This window comes from Somniosus microcephalus, unplaced genomic scaffold (genome assembly GCF_052327205.1).
Source record: "Somniosus microcephalus isolate GS21.2 unplaced genomic scaffold, FLI_Smic_1.0 unresolved_chr2, whole genome shotgun sequence".
NCBI lineage: Eukaryota > Metazoa > Chordata > Chondrichthyes > Squaliformes > Somniosidae > Somniosus > Somniosus microcephalus.
This window is the reverse complement of record NW_028225180.1, coordinates 44,752,138-44,759,934: the sequence shown is the minus strand read 5'-3', so window position 1 is coordinate 44,759,934 and position 7,797 is coordinate 44,752,138.

The window sequence follows — 7,797 nt, the reverse complement described above, 5'->3', positions numbered from 1 at the left end:
TTTGCCCAGGAGAACTTGAAACCCTAACTTTTTCTAGGAGAACTTGAAATCTTAATTTGCCCAGGAGAACTTGAAATCCTAACTTTTCTACGAGAGCTTGAAATATTAATTCAACGGGAGGCCCAGGAAGCTTGAGAATTTACTTGGGGGTCTAACAGTAGAGGCCCAAGAAACTTGAGGTTGACTTGAAAATTTAACACAACGAAGGCCCAGGAGACTTGAAAGTTTACTCGAAATTTTAACACCGGAGGCTCGAAAATTCACTCGAAAATTTAACACAAGGCTTGAAAGTACACTTGAAAACATAACACTGTGGGGGTCTCCTTCCTAGGAGAACCGCATATTGCCCAAGAGAACTCAAAAATTAACTCGAGAGTTTATATTGCCCAAGAGAACTCGAAAATTAACTCGAGATTTTCAAACCTTAGCCGGTTGGTTTCTACTGGGTCCGTGTATGGCTCAGTCCTACTGTCAGGGTTGGGGAGCCACGGGGCTGTGTAGATACGAGGCCGTGCTCGCCGGGCAAGGTAGGTTCTGGACCCAAGTTCAGAAACCAGGCTAGAGGCAGGTATACAATCTTAAGGAACAGTACTTTATTCATTACTTAACTAGATTCACACATAACTAGATTCATACAAGGAACACAACAGCATACGTAAGACCTCGAGACAGGGACACCAGATCATACATAGAACTCGAGACAAGAACAATATACATAGAACTCGAGACAAGTTACAGAATGGCTAGTCAAGAATAGGAACTCAGGACAGCTTCCATGAGGCAACATACTTGTCCATACTGAGCTGGGATAAGCTTACCACAAGCGCCACTAGCTTGCCGAGACGAGACTCGAGACAAGCTATCACGAGGGGCTGCCGCAAGGGTAACAGGCTTCTCAATAGAGCTCAAGACAAGCACCAGCATGGCAACACGCCAGTCCAGTCCAGCACCTTATCAAGACTAAGAAACAAGGACACAGACTTAGTTACATCTTAAACACAGAACTCAAGAGAACCATGGCAACCAGCTAGTCAAAGCGAGGAGCCACAGAACGGCGGCTAGTCCCCGGATTCCCCAGATAGGACTGAGCAAGGAAGGGAGCAACCACAGAACTTATATACCAAGAGAAACAGGTGCAACCCATGAACAGCTAACAGGCCGTTAAGAATTAACACAGGAGGCTAGGAACAATTAACACAAGGCTGGAGCCAAAAACAAGTGAAGGTGCCATCTAGAGGCTAGGGAAGGAACTGACTGGTACCATCACACAACCTCAGTCTAGACCTTGCTCTCTGTAGAGCAGGTTGTGCTGCTGCTGCTGCTGTGGGGAGAGTGTGTGGTTGCCTTGGCCTGGGAGTGGAGGGGAAGGAGTGACCCCAGGCCACCACTACCAGCAACCATCCATCTACAACCATCTACATCTACCGAGGTGCCTGGAGAGGGAGGAGTAGAGGACAGAGGAGGAGGCCAGTTTTACAACTGGAGAGGCCTTCCATTACTGCCTCCCAATTTGGTCTCCGGTCCAGGAGAGGGAGAGAGGGGAGAGGAATACCACTCAGCTCCAACTTGGAAGGAGGGAAGGAGCTGCATCCTTTAACATCTGCAGGTGGGTGTCTTTTGTGCATTCCCCTAAAGACTTTGCATTCTAGGTGGGGGGAGGAAAGAAGACGGGCCAGAAAACCTGGCCTGGGTTGGCTGGAGCCTGCCCGGGTGAAGCTTTTTTTCCCTTGCATTGAGAAGACCTGGTGTGGGGCTGAGCCTGGACTTTCTCCAGCCTACCCAGGCGAAGACATCTTCTCCCCCTGCCCGAAGACCATCTGCCTAAGACTTTGCTTTTCATCGGGGAGTGCACCCTGCTGACACCCAGCCACCGAATACCACATTTGCGGCCTCCCCTGCTTCCCAACCCCCCTCTCTCTCTCTCTTTGTCCTCTCTTTGCCTCTCTGGAAAGGCACCCTCTTTAAATCTACTAATTGCCACTTGAGCAGAGGGAAGAAAGGCCCCTCTCCCAATTAATTCAATCAGGGGGAGAGGCGGGCCAGTTACTTTACACTCCCTCTGCTCAAGGGAAGACTTTTACCAAGGCCATTAACACCTTCAGGCCTGTGACTTGGGGTGTGTGTAGCTCGTTAAATATCCACCCCACTATGGCTTCCACATCTGCGGCGGTGACTGGGCCGGCAAGAATATATGCGGTGGTGGCGACCAAAGCCGCGGCTGCTCCCGCTTCTGCTGCGGCCCCGTCGCCGTTCCAACTCATTACAAAGAAGCTAGGGGTGAAGAGCTACACCCACCCCAACATGACCATCGAGGCGTGCGTGAAGGCCACGGCTGGGGTTGTCGGCCCTCCAGCCATACTCGCCGCCTCGAAAATGTATGGGAAGGCTGTGTTTTTCCTGGAGTCGGAGCGGGCGGTGGCCCTGGCCATCACCAAGGGGCTCACCGTGGGCGGGACCTTCCTACCGGTGAACCCTCTTGAGGCCACCGCGCAGAGGGTCGTGTTATCGAACGTCCCACCCTACATCTCGAGCGGGCTCCTCCTCCCCCACTTGCTCCAACTCGGGGAGGTGAGGTCGGGGATCACGCCGATCCCACTCGGATTCCGGGAAGCCAGCCTTCACCATGTCTTCTCCTTCCGGTGCCAGGCCTTTGTTCAGCTGGCGCGGGAGGGGGAGACTGACGGGGCTTTTTCGGTCCTCCATGAGGGGACCCTTCACCGCGTCTTCTGGATGATGGACGGCGTGTGGCGCCACGCCTGCAAGGAGGTGGGGCATGTACGAAAAAACTGCCCCGACTCCAAGGCCGCCAGGTCGTCTGGCGTGGCCGAGGCTGGCACCGCCGCCGCTCCTCCCCCCGGGTCTGGCCGTGCCCCCCCCAAACAAATACTACCGGGGTGCAGTCATCGTCGGAGGTCGATGCCATCCAGGCCTCCGGCGAGGGGGAGGAAGTGTGTCCGGTCGGGAGGAAGGCGCGGGGGAAAAATATATACCATAGGGCGGGTCCCCCCCCGTGGAGGGCGTGCCCCATGACATGGAGCCCCTGACGCCCGAGAGCATTGCCGCGTTGATCACGGAGGGCGACAGTGGGGGGGACCTCATGCCCGAGCATGTGGCTGCGACCGCTGAGGCAGGAGTGTTAAGACCTGCGGCCGGGCTTGAGCCCGAGGGACCCGACGAACCTGCTCCACCGGAGGGAGCAGGGGAGGCCTCTGCAGAAATGGAAGTCTCCCCCTATCCCTCCACTTTAAAAAGAAGGTGCGACCCCCAGGATGAGGAAGAGGACAAGAAGGAGGAAGGTCCCTCCGGTCAGGGGAAGTCATCGCCCGCCGCGGGTACTGCGCCCCACCCCACTTTTGTCACCATCGTAAGCGATCGGCAGGGGTCGCCTGTCCCTGGGGAGGCTGAGGCAGAGGTGTCTGCCCAGCTCGTGCCTCCCGGGGATGGGGACGAGACCCTGCCCGTGGGGGGGGTCGCAGAACAACCTGCGGCCGAGTTCAATCCCCTTTCGGTGGCGTTAGCCCTCGATGAGTCGGGCAGCTTGGAGTCTGGGTCGGGCGAGCTCGCGGAAGATGAGCTCGCCCAAAGCGGCCCGGACTTTTCCCAGGTGCTGCTCGACCTCGTCGAGGATTTTACTAGAAATACCCCTTCTGCTGGGTCGGAGGCCAGTGGCGCGGTAGAGGAAGGCCCTCTGTCTGTGTCTCTGGCGCCGGGCAACTTGGAGGAGATCGGATTTACATATTCTCCGGTCTCTCCGGTCTCTCCGGTCATTCCGGCGCCTGGGGCGCAGGGGCGCTCCGAACCGCCGCTGTCTTCTGGCCCAGCGCCCCTGCAGGAGCCCAGGGAGGAATCCTCCACCACCGATCCTGGGGGTGGGATCCGGGCGGAGGCGGGGCCGGCCGTTGCGGCCGAGCCGTTCGCTGCGCTCTGCATGACGGACGGGTCGGCTGCCGGTGGCGACGCCCCGGAGGAGGACGGGGACTCGGTGGTTGGGGCGGTGGACGACTGGGATTCCATCGCCAATGAGGATTCCATCGCTGGGACCCCCCTCATTCCCGTCGAGGAACTCCGCGACTTTGTGGCCACGTGCCAGGGTCGTCACAGGATTCGGGTGGCCCTCGACAGATGGCCGGACCTGGCGCTGCTCCTCGGGTCGGCCCGCACCGCCGTCAAAGCCATGGACGCGGGAGTGTGCCCGCTCGTGCGGCGTTGGCTCCGGTCGCTCCTCACTGGGCTGCTAAGGGAGTGGCGGTTGACTAGCAGCCGCCCTCTCCCTTCCCCCGTTAGTCTTAAGTAGAGGGTGGATTATGCTTCTGAAATGAAGATAACCATAGCCAGCCTCAACATCAACGGCAGCAGGGAAGCAAGCCGCAGATTTAATAACTTTTCGGTCCTTCGGGACGGGAAGTAAGCGTTGTGCTTCCTGCAACAAACCCACACCATTCCGGGAGACGAGGCCACGTGGCTCCTGGAGTGGCAAGGAGGGGTCAGCATGAGCCACCTCTCCAGTGTTTCCAGTGGGGTGGCTACCTTGCTGGCCCCGCATTTTCAGCCGGAGATCTTGGGGGTCAAGGAGTTCATGCCGGGCCGCTTGCTCCAGGTCACTGTTCACCTGGGGGGCATGCCGCTCCATCAAGTGAACGTGTACGCTCCTGGGGCCGGTGTGCAGCAAGCGCGCTTCTTTGAAGAAGTGTCCACTCTTCTGGGCTCCATCGACGCGGGCGAGTGCGTCATCCTCAGGGGGGATTTTAATTGTACCCTTGAGGCGAGGGACCGCACGGGCACCTTGCCATACCCGGCGGCGATGGAGAAGTTGAGGGACCTGGTCGGGTCCCTCGACTTGGTGGATGTCTGGCGAAATCTCCATCCCAACTCCAGCGCCTTCACTTGCGTGAGGTCACACAGAAATCACAGAAATCACAGAAACCTCACAGTACAGATAGAGGCCATTTCGGCCCATCAAGCCTGCACCGACGCATATCCCACCCGATCCCCGTAACCCCTACACCAACACATATCCCACCCTATCCCCGTAACCCCACGTATTTAATCCCCCTAACACTAAGGGTCAATTTTTATCATGGCCAATCAACCTAACCTAAGGTCTGGGAGAGGAGCGTCCAGGATCGACCGCCTCTACATTTCCCGGGCATACGTCTCCTGCGTTCCGGCAGCTTCCATGCGGCCGGTGCCGTGCACGGACTACCACCTGGTGTGGGCGGAGCTCGTTCCACTGCGCGCACGGGGGGGGTCCACGTATTGGCACTTTAACAACCTGCTGCTGGAGGACGTACGGTTCCGGTAAATGTTGAGTCAGTTCTGGGCCAGCTGGAGAAGGAAGCGGGGGGGCATCCCCTCCTTGAGGCTATGGTGGGATGTGGGCAAGGCTCACATCTGTCTCTTCTGTCAGGAGTACGCGAAGGGTTCGACCAAGAGGCGGGAGGTCCGGTCGGGCAGTTGGAGAAGGAGGTGCTCGACCTGGAGTCCCGTCTCAGTCAAGTTTTTGAGGATTCGGCCCTGCGGATGGTGTACAAAGAGATGAAGGGCGCGCTGAAGGACCTGCAGCTTGTTGGGTCCTGAGGCGCGTACGTGAGGTCGCGGATCCAGTTCCTGCGGGACCTGGACCGCGGCTCCCCCTTCTTCTACTCACTGGAAAAAAGACAGGTGGTCCTTAAGCAGCTCTTGGAGCTGCTGGCCGACGACGGATCTCTGGTCTCGGATCCGGAGGGAATCCGCGTGGAGACCCGCGCCTATTATGGGGCTCTGTTCTCTCCAGATCCGTCCAGCGAGGATGCGTGCGGAGTTTTGTGGGAGGACCTGCTGAAGGTCGGCCTGGAGGACGCGGACAAATTGGACGCTCCTCTGAGTCTGGAGGAGCTGACCAGCGCCCTCCGCCAGCTCTCTAGGGCAAAGTCCCCGGGGCTGGACGTGCTGATGGTGGAGTTCCACGGGGCGTTCTGGGACGTCTTGGGGGGCGACTACGCGCGGGACCTGGGGGAAAGTCTGGCGACCAGGGAGATGTCACTCTCTTGGCGCAGGGCGGTTATTGTCCTGCTGCCTAAGAGGGGTGATCTCCGCCTCCTTAAAAACTGGCGCCCGGTCTCCCTCCTCAGCACGGACTATAAAATCTTTGCCAGGGCTATGTCTGCTCGCCAAGCGCCGTGCTGGCCCACATGATCCACCCCGACAAGTCCTACGGGGTCCCGGGCTGGACCATCCATGATAACATCCATCTGGTCCGGGACCTGGTCCACCATTCCCAGAGGGCTGGTCTGTCGGTCGCCTTCCTTTCCCTGGATCAGGAGAAGGCGTTCGACAGGGTGGATCACGAGTATCTCTTCGGGACTCTGCACGCATTCGGGTTCGGGACGCATTTTGTCACCCGAATCCGACTTCTGTACGCTGCCGCGGAGTGTCTGATTAAAGTTAACGGGTCCTTGACGGCGCCCCTTCGCTTCGGGAGTGGGGTGCGTCAGGGATGCCCCATGTCCGGCCAGATATATACCGTTTGCGTAGAGCCTTTCCTGCGCCTCTTGCGGAAGAGGTTGACGGGACTGGCTCTGCAAGGGCCGGGGGTGGAGGTGGTCCTCTCGGCTTACACCGATGATGTGCTCCTCACGGTCACGGATCCCGCTGACTTGCGGAGGATGCGGGAATGCCAGCAGATTTACTCGGACGCGTCCTCCGCCAAGAACAACTGGGAGAAATGTTCTGGACTCCTGGTGGGTCAGTGGCGGGTGGACTCCCTGCTGGAGGAGTTCAGGCCTTTCGCCTGGAGCACCACGCACCTCCTCTACTTGGGAGTATATCTCAGCCCTGCCGAGGACGCCTGGCCGGCGAACTGGCAAGCGTTGGAGACCAAAGTCACCGCTCGCTTAGGACGCTGGACAGGATTGCTCCGAGTGTTGTCCTACAGGGGTCGAGCGATGGTCATAAACCAACTGGTGGCCGCCATGTTGTGGTACCGGTTCGTCACTTTGATCCCTCCCCGTGCGTTAGTTGCCAAGATACAGAAGAACCTCGTCGACTTCTTCTGGGACAAAAGGAAGCACTGGGTCTCTGCCGCGGTTCTGAGTCTCCCGCTTAGGGAGGTTGGTCAGGCATTGGTGTGCCTCCGCACCCAGGCTGCGACTTTCCGTCTTCAGACGCTGCAGAGATACCTGTACATCGAGAATCCTCCGAGATGGTGTGCGCTGGCGACGTATTTTTTCCGCCAGCTGCACGGCCTCAATTACGACATGCAGCTCCTGTTTTTGGAAGTGGGCGGCAGGCTTGCCAGCCTGCGGGAGCTGCCTGTCTTCTACCAGGTACTGCTATGGGTTTGGAACTACGTCGCCTCCAGGCGGAGCTCGCCCCCGTCAGGAATGGTGGCTGTCCTCCGGGAGCCGCTGTTCAGGAATCCGCACCTCCACGTCCGCGAGTTCGGGTGGCTGGCAGAACACAGGGCTGTGCCTGGCAGGGTGACTAGAGTCAGGGAGCTACTCGATGGCGGAGGAGCGGGCTGGATGGCGCCGGATGAGTAGGCGCGGCGCATGTCTTGGGACAACTTCCGGCTCGCGGTCGATGCCATCGAGGCGGTGAAAGCGAAGCTGCACCCCGGCACCACGAGGTGTATCGAGGCGGCTCAAGCGCATGGGGCGATCCTGTCCGAGCTTTCCCCCGTTCGGACGGAATTCCTTATCGGCGCCCTGCCCCGAAACCTCCCTCGGGGATCGGCACCTCACAACTTGAGCGATCTCGAGGAGATGCCCTCCGTGCCTTTTCATTCCGCACGGAGGGGTTTCCTGTACGGGCTGCTCC